Source organism: Girardinichthys multiradiatus, chromosome 7, assembly GCF_021462225.1.
Source record: "Girardinichthys multiradiatus isolate DD_20200921_A chromosome 7, DD_fGirMul_XY1, whole genome shotgun sequence".
Lineage (NCBI taxonomy): Eukaryota > Metazoa > Chordata > Actinopteri > Cyprinodontiformes > Goodeidae > Girardinichthys > Girardinichthys multiradiatus.
In genome coordinates, this window is record NC_061800.1 from 40,949,817 (window position 1) to 40,974,072 (window position 24,256).

The 24,256-nt window shown below is 39.3% G+C and overlaps 1 protein-coding gene and 1 long non-coding RNA gene across 2 annotated transcripts in view; both read right to left on the bottom strand.

The window, feature by feature from the left end:
- The window catches only part of hdac4 (histone deacetylase 4), a 167,250-nt gene that overhangs the window by 88,905 nt on the left and 54,089 nt on the right, over nt 1–24,256 (bottom strand). The window lies entirely within an intron of this gene.
- On the bottom strand, nt 15,210–15,768 carry LOC124871204. The gene is made up of 2 exons (XR_007038972.1): nt 15,638–15,768; nt 15,210–15,546 (listed from the first exon to the last, which is right to left on the bottom strand). It is a non-coding gene; the product is annotated as an uncharacterized LOC124871204 (long non-coding RNA).

Consider the following 24,256-nt stretch of genomic DNA (forward strand, 5'->3'; position numbering starts at 1 on the left):
AGATTTGAGGCTAGGTGTGGGATTATTGTCCTGATGATGACCTATTTTGAGCAGAATAATAGCACTCAGACAGAGGACCCCACTCTAGAACACTCTGATGTACAGAGGAGTTCCCTCAGTGACTGCAAGGTGACCCAGGGCCTGTGGCTACCAAACAAATCATTACCCCTCCACTATCGTGCTTGATAACTGATATGAGGTTTTTGTGCTGATATGATGTGTTCGGTTTCTTTAAAACATGATGAAATATCTCCACCACTGTCCCAAGGATGTTGTTCCAGAAGTCTTTTGGTTCATTCAGATAAGTTAAGTTGAGTTGCAATATTAATTTTAGAGATAAAAGGCTTGCTCCTTGACACTACTCCAACCAAACCATACTAGTTCAGATTCTTATAATTGTATTGCCATAAACTTTAACATGTCACATGATAACTGAGTCTACCTAGAGTCCAAGATAAAGCTCAATTTCTCTAACATTGCACAGATTAAATTTGCTGAAGTTCCCACTTTTCACATATCTGCAGTAAGATAGACTTCAAATCATTTGGAAAAGGTATGAAACTCCTCCCAGATTGGGCAGCAAAAACTGCATCTCTGAGGAGACTGCTGTAAACATAAGTAAACATATGCATGGTCCAGATCAGCCGAATTTAAGAAACTCATGTTTTAATGGTAGTGGTCTGATCCTTGAGGTGCTGATCCTTAACTAATCAGGTGTTTTTAACTAGCAACATCTTGCTTGTCCTTTCCTCCTTAAATCCTCCAAATGCAGGAAGGATGTTCTTCATTTTTCCCAGTAAATTTATGTGTGTAACTGTGGCACAACAGGAAAGTGGCTGCTGCTTAATAACTCTTGTCGACACCAAACTGGCAGTAAGTAGGGTTACCCATGCCAGGTCAGGGAGTAGTGGTGGGTGGGGCTTGGTCGGCAGCCTTGAAGGCTCCATGGTGAAAATGTGCACAAAACAGGTGTTCTCCTATTGGTAAAAAGGAGTGAATTTGAGTTAAGGATTGCCAGTGTCACTGCTGTAATCCAGAACTCAATATATGCAGTAAGCATTGTGGTCATATTGGTAAATAATGTATCTCTTACATTAATTAATAATGCCTAATGCTTTAAAAGCACCATACCACAGAAAATACATTGCTTCTTCAATGTTCTCCTTGATCTGTGATAGTCTGAGCACTAACTGGAGTAAAAATCCTAAATCAAGAATATAAGTAATGACAGAGGGGAGCTTTTTAATAAGTTTCTACTACATGAGCATACACAAACACATACAATGAAAATGCCAAAGTCGGGATTACGGTAAAGCATTCAGCCATGTTTCAGCAAGAAGAGAGGGAGGCGACGGAGGGCTGGCCGGCAGACAAGCGTCTGGTCGTTGTGACCTCCAGAGCAGTTGTCCTCTGGAACATACCTCGCTCTCTGTCTCTGGCCTTTTAATACTCCTGCTTTCCTCTCTTCCACTGCACTTCCTCGCTTTTCTGTCCATGTGTCACATTTGATCTTTCAAAATGGGGACTGAATTCTGAAAGCATTTGCAATGAAAGGATTCAACAATTAGGTTTTATGTCTAGATTATGTCAACTATAACCCATCAGAGCATGTTTAGAAATGGAGATACCAGTTCTCAAAGAGTTTGGTTTAGTCCAAAGAAATGGTTCTCCCCATTTTTGTGATTTCCTTTCCAGAGTTTTGAAATGGTAATGAGGCTGATGATATTTGCATAATGTGCCATTCCTCCTTTTTTCCTGCTTTTTCAGACCCTCTCCTCCTAAAATTGCAGTTCTGTTGCTTTTAGCATCTCCACCCACCCCCCACAAATCTCCATTCATCACATTTACACCCACTCCTGCTCTCTCTGTCTAACCCACTCTTAGGTTTTTAAGTGCTCATAGATTATTGACAAGTAGAAGTATAAGATAAAGCTGAGGAGACAGCCAACTGGTCTGCTCCCACCATGAATCACTCTTTGTCCTTTCATATCAAGACTTATGCAAACAGAATATGTGCATGAAGCCCTCCAAGAAAAGAAAAACGCAAAAAAAATCAACAACTGTCAAGGATCCATGATGAAGCCCTTCTGCGAGCAACAAAAACCACTTGTGGTCTCCAGTAACTGTCACTTCTGTTCCTTCTCCCACTCTCCTCCGCTGTTTTTACCATTCTCCACTTTTCCTCCTCCTCCCATCATTGCTTCTCTCACCTTCCCCTCCCTCCTCCTCGCTTCCTGTAGCGTCTGTGCTCTGACAGTTATGTGTGAGTGGAGCGTGGGCTGCTGCTAATTTGTGCAGAGTGGGAGAAAGCTGTTTTGGCTCATGGAGGCAAAAAAGCTCAGTTTAGCCTGTGCGTCGGGATGGACTGATGGATAGACACACAGACTGACTTGCTACGCAAACACGCTCGTATTTATGCATGTTTGTTTAGTACATAATTCTCACCCCCTCTCCTAATGTCACATGTATTCAGATAGCAGCAGATGCTCGATTCCGATATTCAGATCCTCAAAGGTGCCTCCTCTTACAGTACTTCCTCCTGAGCGCAATTTAGTCATCGTAATTAATATGCACTCAAATCTGTTTGCATCAGTCTTCCTCATCCTCATCCTCAGTCTCAATGCTTTTATCCTTCATTTTTAAATTTCAGCAGCATCAATCTTTCAAATTGATTTGAGATCAGTCAAGTTGTCGGCCTATCTTCTTGAAAAAAATAAAACACAAGCGGTCTGGCTGGTAGCTTTAAGGTCAACTTTGCCAACTGCAGTCATTCATGTCTCATTGAGGTCTGAGTCAAAATGGACTAAACACACAGAGGGAGTGTCACTGCTGCTGTTGGCACCCAGTTAATTCATTCTAACACATCTAATGAATGTGTTAGCAGAGCATTTTAGTGTGTTTAGTCCAATAAAACCCTGCTGTCCTTTTTCTGGCAGGTACTTGAATATTTTGTTATTCTTAGAGCTGAAAAAAGCATTTTTCTCTTCAAAAAGTGAAGAGATTTAACTTTTATTAACAAACGAGTAGAGAGTAAATAATCTAATTTGGCTTCTTTACATGTGTAAATGCAGAACCTGCTTTTAAAAAGGTCATATTGGAGGTACAAGACGTTAAGTCTTTAAGAAACATTATTATTATAAATATAATAATAATACTACGCACTGAATGTATTTCATTGCTAAAACAGTAGCTGCAGACCAATGCACTTAATAAAACACCTAATAAATAAATGTTAATAATTAGTTACAAATTTTATACTAATTTATAAACTAAGCATAATAATTAAAATACAACAATTTTATGTTTGGAATGAACCCAAAGCAGAAAGATATTACAATGCTCAGTTAAGTAATTTATCTGAAGTTATAACATCACTGTGACATTCTCTAACGTCATCGTATAACATGATTTCCTGATATGCAGACCTACTAGGTACAGGGGTTTGGTGTGACTGACTTTTAATGTTAAGATGGGGTGTAAGGAGATCTCTCGTCTGTCTCTCTATTTAATTAGCAATAAGCATTAAACATTTAAAAGATTCAGCTACAATAACAAATGTTTCTGCCTCTTAAGATGACAGATGAACCTGCTCGGTTTGAGCGTATTTGGTTTAGGAAAATATATCAAGTGTGTCAGCTTTGTCAGAATAAAAGTGATAAATTATTGGTTTAACCCAGAGAATATCTAAAAATAATTATTACATATAAACATATTTATCTCCCTCCTGATTGAAGACATTTCTGAACAGCTCATTGAGGTTGATAAAAATATAAGACTAAACTGGTACTCATGTTATCCCACTTTCAGTGGTTTTGGCCTCATAAAACTATGAGATAAGAAAGAGAGCAGGTCTGTGATTTAGGAAAAAACAGCAACTTAATAACAGAGTGATTAAGAAACCCTTTATCTGACAATGGCTTGAGGGCAAACTTCTTAATGTAATTAACTCAAGTGAAAAGGGCCTTGCAAATGTTGGTTACTTAATCCCATTTGCAATAACATTACAGATCATCAAAGAAATATTCCAAACTTTTGCTGTTATATTGTCATGTATGTTGCCGTATCGAACAAAGCGTCTTACAAATGTCTAAAGATAACCAAATGAAGCAGCTCATCTTTGAAGTACACATGTTGCTTTTAATGCACTCCCATGTTGAAGAGTACATGTGTACTGGGATCAAAGGTGTGGAATTTGATGTGTTTCCAAACATTTCTTATATGTCAATTTAACACAATGAAAACACAATTGGCATTAATTTGCATTCTTCTATTTTGCATCATTTATGACTTTTCAATCAGCCATAATGACAACAATATGCTATAAGCAAGCATTTATAATTTGATTTGACTTCTAAAGATACATTTACATATTTTCATATCAGAACTGGAAACACTTTATGACCTAATCTTAATTTTTACTTTGAATACCAACTACAGCCTCTCAAATTACCTTTTATTTTCAGTGCTCATAAAAAATTGGAAAAGTCAGCATTTATATACACTGCTCAAAAAAAAAAATAAAGGGAGCACTTAAACAACACAATATAACTCCAAGTAAATCAAACATCTGTGAAATCTAACTGTCCACTTAGGAAGCAACACTGATTGACAATCAATTTCACAGCTGTTGTGCAAATGGAAAAGACAACAGGGGGAAATCTTTGGCGATTAGCAAGACACACTCAATAAAGGAGTGGTTCTGCAGGTGGGACCACAGACCACTTCTCAGTACCTATGCTTTCTGGCTGATGTTTTGGTCACTTTTGAATGTTGGTGGTGCTTTCACACTCGTGGTAGCATGAGACGGACTCTACAAACCACACAAGTGGCTCAGGTAGTGCAGCTCATCCAGGATGGCACATCAATGCGAGCTGTGGCAAGAAGGTTTGCTGTGTCTGTCAGCGTAGTGTTCAGAGCCTGGAGGCGGTCCCAGGAGACAGGGCAGTACACCAGGAGACATGGAGGAGGCCGTAGGAGGGCAACAACCCAGCAGCAGGACCGCTACCTCCGCCTTTGCGCAAGGAGGAACAGGAGGAGCACTGCCAGAGCCCTGCAAAATGACCTCCAGCAGGCCACAAATGTGCATGTGTCTGCACAAATGGTTGGAAACGGACTCTATGAGGATGGTATGAGGACCCGACGTCCACAAATGGGGGTCGTGCTCACAGCCCAACACCGTGCAGGACGCTTGGCATTTGCCAAAGAACACCAGGATTGGCAAATTTGCCACTGGTGCCCTGTGCTCTTCACAGATGAAAGCAGGTTCACACTGAGCACATGTGACAGACGTGACAGAGTCTGGAGACACCGTGGAGAGCGATCTGCTGCCTGCAACATCCTTCAGCATGACCGGTTTGGCAGTGGGTCAGTAATGGTGTGGGGTGGCATTTCTTTGGAGGGCCGCATGGTCCTCCATGTGCTCGCCAGAGGTAGCCTGACTGCCATTAGGTACCAAGTTGAGATACTCAGACCCCTTGTGAGACCATATGCTGGTGCGGTTGGCCCTGGGTTCCTCCTAATGCAGGACAATGCTAGACCTCATGGTGCTGGAGTGGGTCAGCAGTTCCTGCAAGATGAAGACATTGAAGCTATGGACTGGTCCACCCGTTCCCCAGACTTGAATCCGATTGAGCACATCTGGGACATCATGTCTCGCTCCATCCACCAACGTCACGTTGCACCACAGACTGTCCAGGAGTTGGCGGATGCTTTAGTCCAGGTCTGGGAGGAGATCCCTCAGGAGACCATCCACTGTCTCATCAGGAGCACGCCCAGGCGTTGTAGGGAGGTCATACAGGCACGTGGAGGTCACACACAATACTGAGCCTCATTTTGACTTGTTTTAAGGACATTACATCAAAGTTGGATCAGCCTGTAGTTTGTTTTTCCACTTTAATTTTGTGTGTGACTCCAAATCCAGGCCTCCATTGGTTAATAAATTTGATTTCCTTGATGATTTTTGTGTGATTTTGTTGTCAGCACATTCAACTTTGTACAGAACAAAGTATTCAATGAGAATAGTTCATTCATTCAGATCTAGGACGTGCTAACTGAGTGTTCCCTTTCTTTTTTTGAGCAGTGTATACTCTTTATTATTGAAAGCAAAGAGTACCGAAGTCAAATTCCTTGTTTTTCTGTACAAACTTGGGAATAAAGCTGATTCTGATTTGCAGAAAAACAGTGATCTGAGGTACATAAACAGGACATTTGACCTCTTATCTAAACAAATCTGCTAACTCTGACAGAAGAAGCCTTTTACATATAAGGTGAAATGCTTTTTGAAATTAGAATAGAAGTCCAGCTGCCTCCTATTTAATTCTTTAGGATTTCCTGTGTCAAATGACTGAGAATTTGCACCAACATAAGAGAAAGTGGAATCAAAAATACACAAACTGTCCAAACTGGTTCATTCCCTTCAGAAGAAGAAAACATTTGTTATCATTTATCAGAACAAAACATGGAGGTAATCTTTTAACCTGTCACTGAACTAACTTTAGCTGCTTTCTGGGGAGAACAGTCTCTTGCACAGCTGCCCCTGTCGTTGCAGTCATGAAGACTCTGAATTAGTAGATTACAGTTAGGATCTTAATTTAAAATTTAAACTAATGTGATTCCACTAATTAGACAATAAGAATGACTCAACATCAGTCTGTTGACTAACCCTAACCCCTAAGAGCTGCATATCAGCTGATTTCAATTTTAATGTAAATGAGAACAAAATGTCAACACTCTAATTAGTGTTTTTGCCTCTGATGTTCAATTTAAAAATAGAGTTCATTTTCATGGGTACGTATGAATCACCATCCAATTTAATGAAACATTCAGCCCAATGGTGCAGGATGTATTTGGCTGTATGTTTATGCCATTATACAGGCAGTGAAACGTGTTATTAGCAGACCGGAGCAGCACGTCTTCAGCGTCCATGAGCGTGACATCATTGATGCATCAGCATTTCATCTGGCCACATGGCACAAACATGCCGCTTGTGGGCTGATGACCGGCTGATGTGGCGAGATCATCCTACATTCCTGTCAACAAGAACATTAAGTTCCAACAAAATCTGCCCGTTGAACACGTAAATGTACATGCACGCTGACATGCAGGGAGCTAATTCTGAACCGAGTCGCTCACTGAATAATACATCGTCAGGTATTTAAAAACAATGTGCAACGTCAGCTGGTGGACATTATTACATGCCTGGGATGAAATAATAAGCTTGCTCACAAACAGACGTTGACAGATTGCATTGTTAAGCCATACATTAGCAAGCAAAGGCAACCACAAACACCAGATTCCCATTTGAGCACTTAAGTTCTGTAATCATCTGTGGTGCATTACACAAAAAGAAACCCAAAGGCAGGATTGGATCAATCAGTTTGTACTGAGTGAGTATTTTAGATGGCCATGGCAATGAGAATACTACAACTATCAACATAATCTGATGGCAAAATATTTCCTTTATATATAATTTTATTCAAAGTAAGTAATAAACACATCTGATTTAAGCAAAATACTCTGGAGAGCATTTTGCAGAAAGACACTTCAGGTTGTCAGGCTTTAAAATCTGATCTTAAAGGTACTAAAAAACAAGGTCAGTTGTGAGGACTGAAGCAGTAATAAACGTTAAGTCTAAGCAGGATTTTAATCACAGATCCCTGGTATAGATTGCATGAGTTGAGAAACAGCTACAGATGATGTATGTCTGACACTATGCAGTATTTCTTCTTACTACTTCAAGAATGGTAGAGCCATTTTTTTGCATTCTTTTGGTTTGTTTTGATTGTATCCATCCTTTCAGCAACAGCCTTTTAGCTCTTTTAGCAATTCTTGCGCCATTCTTGCACACAGTTTCAAAAGCAGTTCACACGTTTAAAGGTTTGTGTTTTTCTTGTGTGGCAGTTGAATATGCATACACAGCTGTAAGAAATTAACAAAACTTCCTCACATATCTAAAACTAACATGCATAATGTCCAGCTACAAAAGGCTTAATACCAAAGTCCTAGATAAGATCTGGGTCTTCAGTTCAGGATTTGATACATTGTTAGATCTATGACTATGAGCTGGAATCTTTATATCAGGAATACAAATACTGAGGTAAAGGAGTTATTCATGCAGCCAAAAAAAAAAAAGAATTACAAGTAAATAACTGTATTTTACAAATGTTTATTTGTAAAATGGTCTTATTCGTTTGTTGACAATACATTGAAGCAATGAGATCTCATGTAAAGGTCTTCTTAAAAGACAGTGGTATTTCTCGTTTAAGTGACGTCTGTCTCACCGAGTGTTATCCAGTTGCTCTCAGCATGTGACTGTCTGGGGAAATAAGTTAATGCTATTATTAGGAGCCTTTTATATGAAGCTGTGTGTTTTATGCTGTTGCATCTATGTTTGGGACTCTTACTTTGAAGAAAGACAGGAAGTAGATTTTGAGTTGTACAGGTCCTTCTCAAAAAATTAGCATATTGTGATAAAGTTCATTGTTTTCCATAATGTCATGATGAAAATTTAACATTCATATATTTTAGATTCATTGCACACTAACTGAAATATTTCAGGTCTTTTATTGTCTTAATATGGATGATTGTGGCATACAGCTCATGAAAACCCAAAATTCCTATCTCACAAAATTAGCATATTTCATCCGACCAATAAAAGAAAAGTGTTTTTAATACAAAAAATGTCAACCTTCAAATAACCATGTACAGTTATGCACTCAATACTTGGTCGGGAATCCTTTGGCAGAAATGACTGCTTCAATGCGGCGTGGCATGGAGGCAATCAGCCTGTGGCACTGCTGAGGTCTTATGGAGGCCCAGGATGCTTCGATAGCGGCCTTTAGCTCATCCAGAGTGTTGGGTCTTGAGTCTCTCAACGTTCTCTTCACAATATCCCACAGATTCTCTATGGGGTTCAGGTCAGGAGAGTTGGCAGGCCAATTGAGCACAGTGATACCATGGTCAGTAAACCATTTACCAGTGGTTTTGGCACTGTGAGCAGGTGCCAGGTCGTGTTGAAAAATGAAATCTTCATCTCCATAAAGCTTTTCAGCAGATGGAAGCATGAAGTGCTCCAAAATCTCCTGATAGCTAGCTGCATTGACCCTGCCCTTGATAAAACACAGTGGACCAACACCAGCAGCTGACACGGCACCCCAGACCATCACTGACTGTGGGTACTTGACACTGGACTTCTGGCATTTTGGCATTTCCTTCTCCCCAGTCTTCCTCCAGACTCTGGCACCTTGATTTCCGAATGACATGCAGAATTTGCTTTCATCCGAAAAAAGTACTTTGGACCACTGAGCAACAGTCCAGTGCTGCTTCTCTGTAGCCCAGGACTGGGGAATGTGGCACCTGTAGCCCATTTCCTGCACACGCCTGTGCACGGTGGCTCTGGATGTTTCTACTCCAGACTCAGTCCACTGCTTCCGCAGGTCCCCCATGGTCTGGAATCGGCCCTTCTACACAATCTTCCTCAGGGTCCGGTCACCTCTTCTCGTTGTGCAGCGTTTTCTGCCACACTTTTTCCTTCTCACAGATTTCCCACTGAGGTGCCTTGATACAGCACTCTGGGAACAGCCTATTCGTTCAGAAATGTCTTTCTGTGTCTTACCCTCTTGCTTGAGGGTGTCAATAGTGGCCTTCTGGACAGCAGTCAGGTCGGCAGTCTTACCCATGATTGGGGTTTGGAGTGATGAACCAGGCTGGGAGTTTTAAAGGCCTCAGGAATCTTTTGCAGGTGTTTAGAGTTAACTCATTGATTCAGATGATTAGGTTCATAGCTCATTTAGAGACCCTTTTAATGATATGCTAATTTTGTGAGATAGGAATTTTGGGTTTTCATGAGCTGTATGCCAAAATCATCCATATTAAGACAATAAAAGACCTGAAATATTTCAGTTAGTGTGCAATGAATCTAAAATATATGAATGTTAAATTTTCATCATGACATTATGGAAAATAATGAACTTTATCACAATATGCTAATTTTTTGAGAAGGACCTGTACATTTTGGAGAAGGAGCTGACGACTCCAGGTCAATTCACGCCACTGTAAACAAACTATTTCCTTTTATGTTTATTTATATATGTATTATTTTCATAAATAATGGAGATAAAATAAAAAACTGCTCAAATATTAAGAGTAGTTGTGATTCAATTCCATATAATTTTTTGAATATTTTGTATTTAACTCTATTCCTATTAATTTTGGTCCTGGTACACATTTGGCACAGTTGACTGGAATGAAATCGGAGACGTCAAGACCCTCTAATCAAACCAGAATTTCTTGCAGTAACCACCATTTGTGAAGCTCACCTATTTCAATAATTTAAATTAGAATAGGTCCTGACATTTGTTTTTGTTTTTTTAGGCAAAGAAACATGAATAAAATAGTATTTTATTAAATTTACTTAAAAATACACAAAAACTTGTAGAAATAGAGATGTGGCAGTTACACTCCAACCAAATCTCACTCTTAACAGTGAGATTTCCATAACACAAATTCAAATGGACACAGAGTCTGAACAGTAAAAATAAATAAAATAAACATTATTCTGCTTCTAGCAAACCAATAACCTTATGTAAAGGTCATTCTAATTAAACTGTTTTCTTTGATTTCAGACTGTTTATTACTTCAGCAAAAGCTTTCTGTTGAACAAGTTTAATGATGAACAGTTCTGTTTCTCTTCTCTCTTCTAAACTTTTCCCTTTTTACTCTTCTGTACTTCACCCTTAAATTCCTTGACCTTTTTCCTCAAGACCGCAAGTGCTCTGATCAATCTGGACCATTCTGAGAACTTCTCAAATCTATCAAGAATAGTTAACTCTTCTTTAGCCTCGGTAGTACACACAAAGACTTTGCAAAGTTCCGGGTCATTTCCTTTGGTCTCTCCCACCTTGACATCTCTATCAGGTAGGTTCCTTTCCCAGAGAAAGGCTGATCCTGTGAACCAATCGGAGGACTTTAGTTGTTCTGCTGTTAAACCTCTAGAGGCATAGTCTGCAGGGTTGTGCTCTGACATAACATATGCCAATTGCTCTGGTTGTGTGCTTGATTTGATTCTTTGAATGCGATTAGCTACAAACACTTGAAATCTTCTGGCGTCTGTCCAGAAGAACTCTTGCATGTCTGGGATTTCAAGCTCTGTTTTGAGTAGATCACTAACAGCAACAACTGCTGCTGAGAGCTCGAGTCGAGGGATAGTTGTGACACTAGAAGGTGTGACTCTTGACTCTTTACTGAACAAATATGGACTTGATCTATTTGGCTAATGACTCGCAGGTACGTACATGCACCATATCCATTGACGCTGGCGTCTGCAAAGTGATGTAACTCATAGTTTTTGACTTGTCCAAAATCACATGGAACAAAACATCTTTGGACCTGTATGTCAGCTAAACCAGAAAGATCTTTGATCCAAGATTCCCATTGGAATCTTAAATGTCCTGGAAGCTCTTGATCCCAAACTCTGACACATTTGCTGGAGAATCTGCTTGCCTACAAGGACAAACGGTGCAATAAAGGCAAGGGGATCATAAATAGAGGCTACATTGGAAAGTACTCCTCTCCTTGTCAATGGATTTGACTTGACTTGAACTCTGAATTTGAAAGTGTTTGATGTGATGAATCAATCAACTCTCAGAGCTCTTTCAATGCGTGGCAAACTAAGAGATATATCCAGGTCCTTAACTGTGGCACGCTCCTCAACTGGAATAGTGGACCTAACACTCTCACTATTGGACACAAACTTGTGAAGTCTTAACTTCCCTGTAGAGCACAACTCTTTTGAGTCTTTGATAAGTTAAATGGCTTCACTCTCAGTACAAATGCTTGCCGAGCCATCAAAGTCTCTCTGTATGAAGCGTATTGCGTTCTCTGGAAAGCTATCCTCACCGCAAGCTGTTTCAAACCGAATTTGGCACAGCCTGGAGAAGACGCTGCTCCAAAAAGATGAACTTTCATTTGGTAGGCTGATGGTGTCAGTTACAGCTTTCCCTTGTCCCACCATAGAAACCTTAAATAATACTGATCTGCCTTTGTGATGTGGAATTGGTGAAACATTCGTTCTATATCACACTTGAATGCAACAGAACTTTTACGAAAACGACAAAGAACACCCACCAAAGTATTTGTCAGGTCAGGACCGGTCAACAGATGGTCGTTGACAGAGGTATCTTGGTATTTGGCAGCTTGGTATTTGGCAGAGGCATTAAATACAACTCTGATCTTCCCTTTTCTGCGTCACCTTTTGAGATTATGTCTTTCATAAAATTTGTGTAGTCAATGTAGTATGTTTTGTCTTTCTTAAGTCTCTTTTCCAGACACTTGAGATGATGAAATGCACATATTTTGTTGTCAGGTAACTTGGGTCTGCCATCTCAAAATGGTAATGGCATCTCATAGTGACCTCTTTCATTTCTCTTGATGTTTCCTTTAAGTTTGGTAAGAAACTTCAAATCGTCTTACGAGATAGGATTATCATCAACAGCCTTTTCAGAGAAATGTGCCTCTAGCGCCTTGACAATATCTGAAGGAGTAACATCTCTTATCTTTGTTCTGTCCACACAATGAACACTTTTCTGAAGCGTTACAGAAGGCTTGAGTTCTGGAATGACACTCTTGACGATCTCGCAAAGGTGCGATTTCTGATTGTGTTCCAAATGTGACCAAGCTTTGGCTGTTTCGTTAGTTGGAATGTGAGCTTTGTTAGCTGGAATAAACTCTCGTGTATAAGTTGGATCTAAAGTTATCTTCTTACTCAAGTTGAACCCACGAACTTGGAGATCTTGAAGTCTGCATGACTGAACAACTGTGGTCTTAGAAGACATAGTAGACAACTCTAATCTGACAGGTTCTTGGTTTATTCCAAGTGAATCAGCAACTTCACTTAGTACAAATGTAGTGTCCCTTTGCGAGCCCAGTAAGGCATATACAAGGAATTATTTAGGCTTTGCTGAAGATGACAGCCACACAGGAATGATCGCAGCTGTTTGTGTGTTGTTTTCTTTGCTTACAACTCTGTTTGTTGTAGCCGAGGCTATAACTTGCTCTTGAACTTCATTGTTCTGACTTGGTTCAGTATTTGTTTTCAACTTATCTGGTTGTTTATTTCCTTCTTTATTGTTGACTCTATCTTCGTGACGACAAGTGGGATGCCTTTTGCTGCATTTCTCACAAATGTTGCGGTTGGTACAGTTCTTCGAATAGTGACCTAATTTAAGACAACCAAAACACAACTTTTCTGACTGAATGAACTTAACTCTGTCTGCCACAGCTTTCTCCAGATAACCTCTGCATTTGTGTAGATTGTGCTTGGGTTTTGATTTTACAGAATATGCGTAAAAAAGTTAGTGGTATCCTTTCTTAGGAAATTATCATCAGTGTTTTAGCTCAAATTTGTCTGTCTTGTGGGCTTCGGCTTTTCTGCTTTATCAGACTCACCTTGCTTCAGTGACTGCAGTGATGTAACCAGGTTACACGCAATCTTAGCTTCTCTTGTTAGAAATGCAACAAACTGGCTAAAAGTGGGAAACTGACTTGTTTGTTCTTCTATTTCCATGACCTTGCAGTTCCAGCTAGCAGCGAGCCAATCTGGAACCTTGGAAAGAATCTTTCTGTTCTCGTTACAGTCATTAAGAAACTCCAAGGACTTGAGATGAACCATTGCCGCTTCACAACTACGCAAGAAATCTGCTAAGTCTCGGAGCTCAAAACCGTCCTTTGGGCATGCTTGTAACTTATCTCTGTAAGCCTTTGCAATTGTGAATGGGTTTCCGTATCTTTCGTCAAGAATCTTCCATGCTGCAGCATATGTGGATTCTGTTCCAAGCAGGAAGTATCCTTCAAGTGCGTTCTTAACTTGTCCACTCACATATCTCCTAAGGTAGAATATTGTCTCCTTATCCGGGATGTTCTTTTGGTCAATCAGGGTTTCAAATGAATGTTTCCAGTCGCTGTATCTTATGGGATCCACAGTAAACACTGCAGGCTCAGGAAGGGAATGCAGCTGGCACTTAGTGCACTTCCTAGCACTTTAACAAGAGCTGATGTACCATCACTTAGCAGTGTGGCCATAGCTTGTGGTGCAACTTGTTCATCTACATGTATATCACTTTTAACTTCTGTGTTGATTTTTGTTACATCTACCCTGTGTTCTTCTTTAACAGTTCTCTGGTCAAACGCCTGCATTCTCGCTTGTGCTGCTTTAAGATCTTTAACCGTTCTTCCTGATGTTTAACAGAAGATCTGCTTGAATGCTCAGACAGTTTCCTACTTGTGTTAAAGAAGCTCAACTTGCGGTTTGTTGTCTGAAAGAGGGAGCCTGCATCTGGGCAATCTTGATCGTTTTCTTCTTTCCCATCCAATCGAAAAGTCGCTTTCTTGACAATGAAGTTTGAGATCTCCACACACAGATCTACTCTGTGGCGTGTCACTTGATCCGGTGGGGTAAGCTTACTTAATTCTTCATATACCTTTGTAACATCTGCACGAAGACCTGTAACATCACCAATAATGTCCTTAAGTAAGTCTTCACTTAATGTGTCTGATTGAGAGAGGGGCTGCTTGGATGATTTGGCACGTGTTTGCCACTTTTCATAGTTATAGTTAAATCTTTGCTGGAGTCCTTGAATCCTCTCCTCCTGCATTTCTCTTCCTTTCTCTGTGAGCGTTTTCACTTTCTGACTTCTCCTTAGTTTTCTTTGTTCTTGCCGTTCATTAGGAACAGTGGCTTGTTCTTCTTCAGACTGCAACTGAGGGTCTGCACTAACTTCAGGCTCAACGGAGAAGTCACCGGTCTCAGTCATAGTAATGGCTTGTAACGTAACTTGTCACTAAAGTGAATTACGTCTAAACTGCAAATAAGGTCCTTGAAAATATAAATGTCTTATTAAGGGTTGTAAAAAAAGTAGAATATAAACTATAATACCTTATAAGCTTAATAAACAATAAACTTTAAGAGTAGCTTAGTAGAGTAACTTAAAGAGCTATTATGTCATCTTAAATATTCCCAAAATATTTCCAAATGTTACTTAATCAGATTTCAAACCGTTCAAACAGTATACAGCATTAATTTGACTGTTAAAAAGTCTAAATAAGTAAAATAAAAGTACATAAACTTTCAGTATGTGCCTTTAAACTTAAAACTTGGGATTAGCTTGAAAGCAGAAACCAGGTACCTCCGTTATTTACTGTACACTTAGTCAACCTTTAAACTTGTATCCTTTATTTAGACAAACTCTTAACTTCTGAGTGTCCAAGTTCCTTATGGCCTTATCTCAAATGTTGCTCCTCAACCGCATAACTTTGGTCCCATGCGCTCCTGGCTCAAGTGTCCCTTCACGGCTCCACACTGTGCACTGCTGATCACGCTCTGATGAGGCTGCTGCTCCTTTGATCATGCCGCCCCACTCGTGCTCTCCACCCGCCCAGATCAGTTAGAGTTTTCACTATAATTCCTCCAGGTACCGACAGACGCAAGTGGTTTTCTTAACTGATGAATTTATTGAATCCATCTTGGTATAGATTCAAAACACACCGTGAAAACTAAAACACAGAAAAGACAATAACTACCTTGATTAAAATAAAGACAATTTGTAAATAAACTACTTTTACAGCATAAAAACAGACAAAACACCTTGTTGGCTGAGTACTGAGTAAGGAATTAGGAAAATACTTCTTTTCTTCTTGGTTTTGCTTCCTTTCTTAAACCTTTATGTCCATGCTCTTTTCTTTCTGCATTCTTTCCCATTTTCTTCCTGAGATCGCTTCTTCTTGACTTATCTCTGTCCAACACATGTCTATTCTGACACCACAGCGCCCCCTTGTGACGCTTCACAAAATTAACTTAAAAATACACAGAAACTTATAGAAATAGAGATGTGGCAGTTACAAACGCTGAATGTAAATTTTATCTATTCTCTTTCAGTTTTGAACAGAGAGGGTCCTGGAGGTTACTAATGTGTGCTGTACACAAAAATATTACCTAAACGCAGAGAGCACTGATGTGAAAAATAAAAATAAAAGACAAAATATGGCTTGAATAGTGTCTTACTAAGACATCAGAAAATTGTCATTACTATTCCTAAATCAGAGGAGACATAAGAGGAAATTAAACACTGCAGGGAGGAAAAAAATGTGAACGGAGAAAGCGTGTGCTGTGTCACACTTGAATGAGCTGCGCTGCATACCCACACCTACTATAGATTCTGTTTTTCTGGGTTGCTAGGCTCTATTTTCAGCCAAAGCAGACTGCTCCATGACTAATACATGACGGAGAGGCGGGGCACAATTAAAAATTCATGACGTACACAAAAAACGCACACCAAAAGCATTTTTTGAAACTTCTACTGTGGACAAAGCTTCTTTTGTTTGAGAGGAGAGGAGAGGAGTTTTGAAATGACCAAGTATTATAAATGATAGAGCTAGTGTTGGTAAGGTGGCAGCAGCAGATGGCAGAAAGATGACACAGAGACTTAACGGGCAATAGGCAGGCCAAGGAATCACACACTCAAACACACAAAGAAAGAGCTGGAAGTGTAAGAGAGCATCATGCATCTAACTCTCTGTCACCCTCATTTCCCGTATTTGTACTTCGGGTTATACAGATTGCAAGATGCATTTTTCAAACAATGAAAATACTCGAATATATTCTGTAAGCAGCAAAGGTTAAAGAAATCTCACTGACTCGTGATGCTTTATGACCGATACGTAACTCCTGTGCAGGAGAGGCAGGTCGAGTGCTCAGTGCTCAAGCACACTGTGATGTGAAAAAATCTCCATGGGAACCACAATAAACAAATATCCCAAGAGTGGGAGAAGCACATTCTTCCACAGTTGAAGAATAATGTTCTTTTCAACCTCATGTTGCTAGAATTAGCACTGCAGCCTGAATAAATGCAATAAAGAGACGATGTGGTCTAAGGGCTGGAGAATGTTAACACATTTTACTGTATGCAAGATGGATGACACAGTTCACTGTGCAGAACTTAGGCTTACCTCATCCTCCTTTATGTGTTTTCAGCATAACTGTTTATAAAGGTTAACATTCACAGCTTTTAGGAATGGTTTTAGCAGTGCATCAGCTACTGGCACCCTAAAATAGCTCTAAGATACATGAAACTGAAGTATATTAATAATTTGTCTTTTGCTTTTTAGGTTGATGAGAATGTCTAAGAACTTATAACTATGACTTCTTGTTTCCTCAGGGAATATATACCACACATCTCACAGATCCATTTCTTTTAAGTTTAAAAATTAAAATGCACCTAATGGGTCAATGGAATCTGAGCATTTGACGAGACAAATACTTACAACTCCAATATTTTTCCATCAGTGAACACACCAAACTAAGCTCTACCAGATCCTGCTGACAACAACACTCTTTAGTGTGGGCCCTATGACCGAGCAAAGAAGACTCAAAGTTACCTTTGTTTGATATCCGTGTGGTGTTTAAACTGACTGCAGATTTAGAAGTTAATTTAGAAGTTTAGATTTAGAAGTTATTTTCTTTGACATGGTGAGACCCGTCTATCATTAATCTAGTCCGAGGGAGAGCAACACTTTAAGCAGATATATAGGAAGGCTAAATAGTTACATAAAAATGCCACGGTTTCATAATATTATGGTATTTTCACAAAGATTTCAAACAAAAATTTATAACATGATGATTTAAATGAGAAATACTGTTTTTTGTACAGCTACTAAAATATTGCATTATTATTAATGCCTGGAAAGAAGGCAAGGACATCTATGGTTGTGCCGTATTTTGTTTTGATGGCAGTACTTCCTTTCCAACGAGTAGCAGCAGGGCTAACTCTAGTACTCCTGGTATATATGGCGAAGGTACAAGTACACAAAATAGCCCAAGTGTTTTATACCATGCCCCGCACATGCAGCAAAAGTCCAGTCACCACAGAATGAAAGGTTCTGGCTCAATAAGACTGAGCTTGTTAATTAAATACATAGCTGACTAGCTAGCTGGCTGACAGAAAAGCTGATATCAGTTGGTGAATTCAGCTCAGGTGAGGCTATTAGAGGTAGAGCCTGCAGGTCGCCCATTATGTCCGTCTGTAGTGCACCAACTTTTAAACAGAGTTAACTTACTAAGAGCGATGATTGGGGCTAATTTAGTTTCCACACCATGACTGACATTCTTTTCAGCAAACATAAATATTTCCAAACAGCCAAATTTGTTTTTCTTGAAAGTAAAGAAAAAAATGTTCTTCAAGCAAACTGAATGGCAGTGCACAGCATCAGCAGTAGGAGGGGCACCACTATGTTACTCTATGCTCCATCCAGGAAAATTCAAGTTGGTCCATCAACCTCCGTCTTGTCTGTCAGTTACAGAAAATGCATGATTTGGAACTATTTCCAAATCACCTTTTTCCAAAAAAAGGAGTTTTAGTACAAAAATGCTGACCAAAAGAAAATAATGTCCAAGTATTGTATGGTATTGTAAGTACTCAGAACTTAGTTAGGCAGATGGTAGGCTGAGATGCACCTGTATCCCCTTAGCTACTTGCTTGTGAACCTTTTTCTTTTAACAATTTTTTCCTTCCACTGAACTTTCCAGTAATATGCCAAAAAACAGTACTCAACGAGAATGCAGTAGTTTAAAAATTTCCAAACATTGAATTTTTACTGTAAGTTGTAATAAATAAATGTAAAAGAAAGATGCTTTCAAATATAATACTTCTTTATGTAATAAATCACTAAAATGAGTTCCACAGTTTTAATCAAAACACAAAAAAATAAACAAAGAAAGAAAACTGCTATGGAACATAACATATTTGCAATAACTTCTTAAAGTTGTTTAGAAGGCAGGTTGGCTGTGCTTTATGTTACACAATCTTTTTTAAACACAAGAAATGTCCTGCAATGTGTTTTTCTGCTCTATGGACACATGGACATCAAGTCCGTGACAGTGGAAAACAGCAAGTGATGGATACTTTAATGCTTTAACCTATGTGACCTGTACCATATGGAAGCATCTCAGCATGTATTCCCCAGCGTCATGAAGGAACACACATACGGCTTCTAAATATATATTCAAGTTTTCAATGTTAATTGTTCTTGTGAGATTTCGAAGGAAAGGGATTTGTTTTGTTTCCATGTGTCACATCTTATTCGTAAGGGCCGAGATGCGTCGACAGACTTCCTTGTGGATAGACATACGTGATCACCACATGGAAAAAGGAAGAGGGGGGATGCCAAGTTACCGATGGCTGGCAAGACGACAAGTTGGCTCAGAGAGTTGCAGGAAGCAGGAGTGTCTGGTTCAGTGGATGTAAACCTCTTCCTACAATGCTGAGGAGAATCCCTCCATATTAAAAAGAACACATTCTAGGGAGTATATGGATGTCTGTAAGAGTTGTGTCCTAAGAAACAAAGTGAAGCACAATCAAACACGTGAATCAGGAAACACCTTTCGGTCCGACTCAGCTTCAACACGACTAACAGTTCACAACACAGCGGGCCACGCCAACCTGTCTGGTCCATTACAGCCCAGTCTGGTGTATTACCAGCTCTCAGTATCAGCTTCAGAGCTTTGCCACCCTCCACTCTGCCAACTATGCCATCCTGTCTGCTGAGGCTCCACCAAAATTGTCCTTCTGCTACAACCAAACTCCGAGCCAGCCTCAATAGAGTGCCAGCAACACCAACCTGTCACTGCAACTCTAAACCACAAGATAATCTGCCGGGGAAGCCAGCATATGAGAAGATTCACTCCAAAATTAGATATCCATGTCACTGACTGCAGAAACAACTGACACTTGTGACAGCAAATGGATAGCATGCATTCTCCTAAAAAAGATAATTTATTTATCAAAGTTGATTGGGAATCGATGAGTATTTATGTTTTATAGTGGCATCAAGAGCTTTTATAACTACTGGCAGTCCTTATTTGTAAGGATAAAAATGCTAAATATCCATAGGACCAAACAAAAATGTATGTTTACTATTCATTCCTTCCCACAAAGGGTAACCTTTGTAAAGAATTTATGCAACAAATGAAACACTGTAACTTCCAGGTTCTGTGACACTCGAATGTTTTAATGATGAATTTTATCAATGGAGAAATCTACACCTGTGCAAAGTTGTTTCTAACATACAAAGAACAGTTTCTGCTTCAACAATTCTCATGAGTGGTATAAAGAAAATGGAAGAAAGTGTTAATTGTTTACATTGGTATGTTTTACCTTAAGTAAAGACTGAATTACCGTAATTCATTTGGATAACGTTCGACTTCATTTACAAAACAGATTTTTTTCCCACACTGTCAAAAAGCACCAAGTCCAGACCTGCCTAAAACTGTCTCTAATATTGTTTACTTGTGACCAAATATCAGCATCCTGAGAGGGTTTATAGCCTGGAACCCAATATGATTATCTCACATTTTTAACATCCACAGATTAACTTTCACCAACTAGAGCATCTGTTAGACTTCCCATGTATACTACGTGTTATACAGAAACTAAATTAAATTATGGAAAACATAAAATCAAATCAGAAAATGAATTATTTATGGGTATATACTGACGGCTTTGGTTGTGGACTGTGTGCTGAGTAAATTCCCACCGCTGCTCTGCTACAAGCCACTTGTTGATGTTGTGGCCATGTTTACCAGCTACTCCACTCCTCATGTGGGCATTTTCCAAGCCATGTCGCTTGACTTTATTTTTAGTACTGAACCTTTTCATACTTGTCGGCCTGGGATTGCATGTTTCTGTGTTTGCTTGCACTGTACAACTTTCTGTGCAAACAAAGTTTGTTTCGGTCCTACAGTGACCACAACATAAATATCTTTGATCCAATCACCTCTATAGACTATTACCCCAAGATGTAATTTAGCCTTGCAATGTTGTTTATGTGTACCTGCAACACATGTGTTTGCTTGTCCAAATATGTAAAAAACTTTTTCACCTTTTGAAGTCATAACAATATGTTTGCCTTTCTTGTAACTGACTCATATTTTTCCTAGAACCCTTTCATCCTAACCCCCAAAATTATCATATATATGGCAAGTTTGGGTAGCTTATGGACCAATGTGCAAAGACTGCATGATAGTACCTTTAAATTTATGCAAGCTTCACCTGAATCATAAACTTTCAGAAATGTTGCACACACATTTAAAATGACTACAGAGATAACTGATGCAAAAGATAAAACAATAAAATAAACAAACTAGTCTGAAACTGCTTATCGAGTATTTCATACAGCATTTCTTATTAAAAAAAGACTTGATCTTTTCCAATATCTGCATGGCCTGAACCGCTCTTAAGCGTTTCCAGTAGCATTGCAAAGCAAACCTAATGCTGGATTCTTAATGTGCTATCCAGCAAATGTCTAATCGGTGCTGACCAACCATTCTCCTGGTATCAACCATTCTCCTGGTACCAACCATTCTCCTGGTACCAACCATTCTCCTGGTACCAACCTCTCTCCTGACCAGACTCTCCTGGTATCCCTCCTTCTTGATACCAGGAGAGTTTGGTCAGTGTGGACACACTCCCCCCGCTGTTCAAAACGTCGGCAGATCATCCGTCTGGACATTGTTATCTCACTCAGAATCAGCTTTAGGACATGTGAGCTCTCCACAGATGAGGTTTTATATGTCCTTACATGTAGCAGTGCACAACCTCTTATTTCTTTGATGAGGAGGCGTTGTGTTAATATTAATTTTCTGTGTTTTTCCACATATGACATTTTTCTAACTTTATCCTCCAGGTTGAAACTAACTGTTCAATTCAGGGCACTGCATCTGCTGTTCAGTCTCAGAAGCAAATATTTCAGCAGATATCAGAAAATCACTCAAAGTTCTGTGTGTGCAAGTTTGACCTAAGCTGAGTCATGAATCTGAATTATTTTGTTCATTTAATGCAATTAATGTTCTGTGCCTCCTCTGAGCTCTCTATCTCCCTCTTTATTTTGAATCACTAATCTAAAGGGAAGGCATACAGAGGGAGTAATACTCCTGACAAACTATCTTTGGTTCATATCAGGACTACTTTAAATAACTTCTTTTAATATATTGAGGAGTAGCAGATATTTTCCCAGTACATGAAATAAAATAGCCACCAGGATTATATTCAGGCTCACATTCGTAGTTAAAGGTCAACATTTTGATATAAGTCAGATAATGTTGGCTTATAATTTATCACCCTCCCTGTGCCTCCCACACATGGTCACAGTCACTGATCACAATAACAGAGGCCATGTGGTCTGGCAGCAGGCAGGCTGTGTAAGTGAGTCCACAGGGAGATGGGAGATCCCACTGACACACAAGACGGGAACAGTATGAAAATGTAATAAAAGAAACTGAGACATCTGAAGGAGAGGAAAAGGATCAGCGGGCATAGAGAAAGGGCCCCTCTGTTAGTACGAGTATCACATGTGAACATCATCTGAAAGACCACAGTTAAAGGTCACACGATGGATTGCAAGAATCTCAATTTATACAGCTGTATGGCAGAAGTAACCTCGGATAAGTCAAGTTCCTTTTCTCTCTCAGCACCCACAATAACACAAATGCTTCAGAGCACTAAACTGTCAGGCTAAGAATGTCCACAATTAAGCAGAGGGGGAAATACTTGGAAACCTGCATATACTGAAAATGCGACGGCAAAGAGAAGAAGGAAAGTAAAAAATTGTTCCACATGTGGCCGAGATTCTGAAAATATTACAAACATATTTTTTCCCAAATGCAACATTCCTGGTGTACTCTGAACCTACAAAAAAAGATATAGGACTAAGGACAAAAACTGACATAAGCTGAGCAGTTTGGTCTACGGAGTCCAGTGCAACCAAAAGTGTACAAATCTTTATTCCATGCAAATTAACAACAAGTTTTCAAACATATGCTTATTTTCACTTTCTTAAAATAAAGAAACTGAGCAATGAAATGTACAGGCAAGACAAACAGCAAGATTATGAATTTGCACATGTTAATAAGCTATACTGTTTTTTATTCTGTTTGTCTGTTTTACGAAATCACTTGTGCCAAACTCACACTAATTCCTAAAAAATAAATGTAACTGAAACATTTTTGTAAGTTAAGCTGTTTTAAGTTCAGAGTTCTTTTTCTTTTAATTAATGATCCATTAATTCCATGTTTCCTTGGAGTATAAACAAGGTTTGACACAGGCCAATTTCTCTTAGCATCTCTTAGAAATGAGACAGACAAGAGAACATGTAGATTACACCTAAAAGGTGTTTTAACAACAGGAACTGTGACACACAAGCCTGAACAAGGAATGACATTTATGTTACTACCAGGTGGATGGTACGTGAGGTTAAAAAAAGCAAACAATGGCATCTTTATTTAACCAGATCTCAATAACAACATTTAAACACCATGGGAGGCTGGGAAAAACCTTTCTGTCCTACTATCAAAAACACAACTGTGTAGTGTTTGCTACTGGAGCTGTGTGCTTAGTTCAGAGAAAAACTAAAAGTTTTTTTTCTCCAGCAAATACTTCAGGCTGATTTAGTGTAAACAAAGAAGGAATATTTGGAAAACAAAAAACACCTCATGCCCACTGTTAGGTATAGTGGAGTATCAGTGATGCTGTGGGCCTGTTTCTTCTCCAAAGGGCCCCAGAGACAACTTGCTGTCTAGATTTAGGTCTTAGAATGGTGGACAGTTAAAAGAAAATATTAGTGTTATAATATTATTTTCCATACATTATTATTGAAGCTTGTAATGTTTTCAGTTTGTGATCATGATAATGCAATATAGCATGTTTTGACATATCTCTACCATAGGAGCCAATGATTGTAGCGATTGCTGTGCAACTTGCCTCTCCTCCAGAACTGCTTTTACAATCAGTCCCACCATGGACCAGAAGAGCATTTATTAGGCGGGTGAACATCTCAAAGTTGGGAACCACAGAGACAACATACAATACCCATGGATGGGTCTGTGTGTGATTCTGCAAACTCTAATGATTTGTTCAAACTAAAGACGTGTTTTGGCTCATAATAGGAGATGGGAATAAAATCAAGAGTTCGATGGATGCAGATATGGATCATTCTTAATCAATTAACAAATGTCAAAATTTTATTATCTTAATGTTAATTTTTGACCCAATTTTAAGGAGTTATGCTGAGTATATAACAGGTTCCCATAGACCACACTCAGCGCAGGCGGCATGTTGTTTACTCCAAATGCAAACAGTGAATGAAAGTTACACAGGTCTAAGTATGAATGGGATTTATAAGCATGTAGCAGAGTAGCAGCAGATCCCCAAGAAGG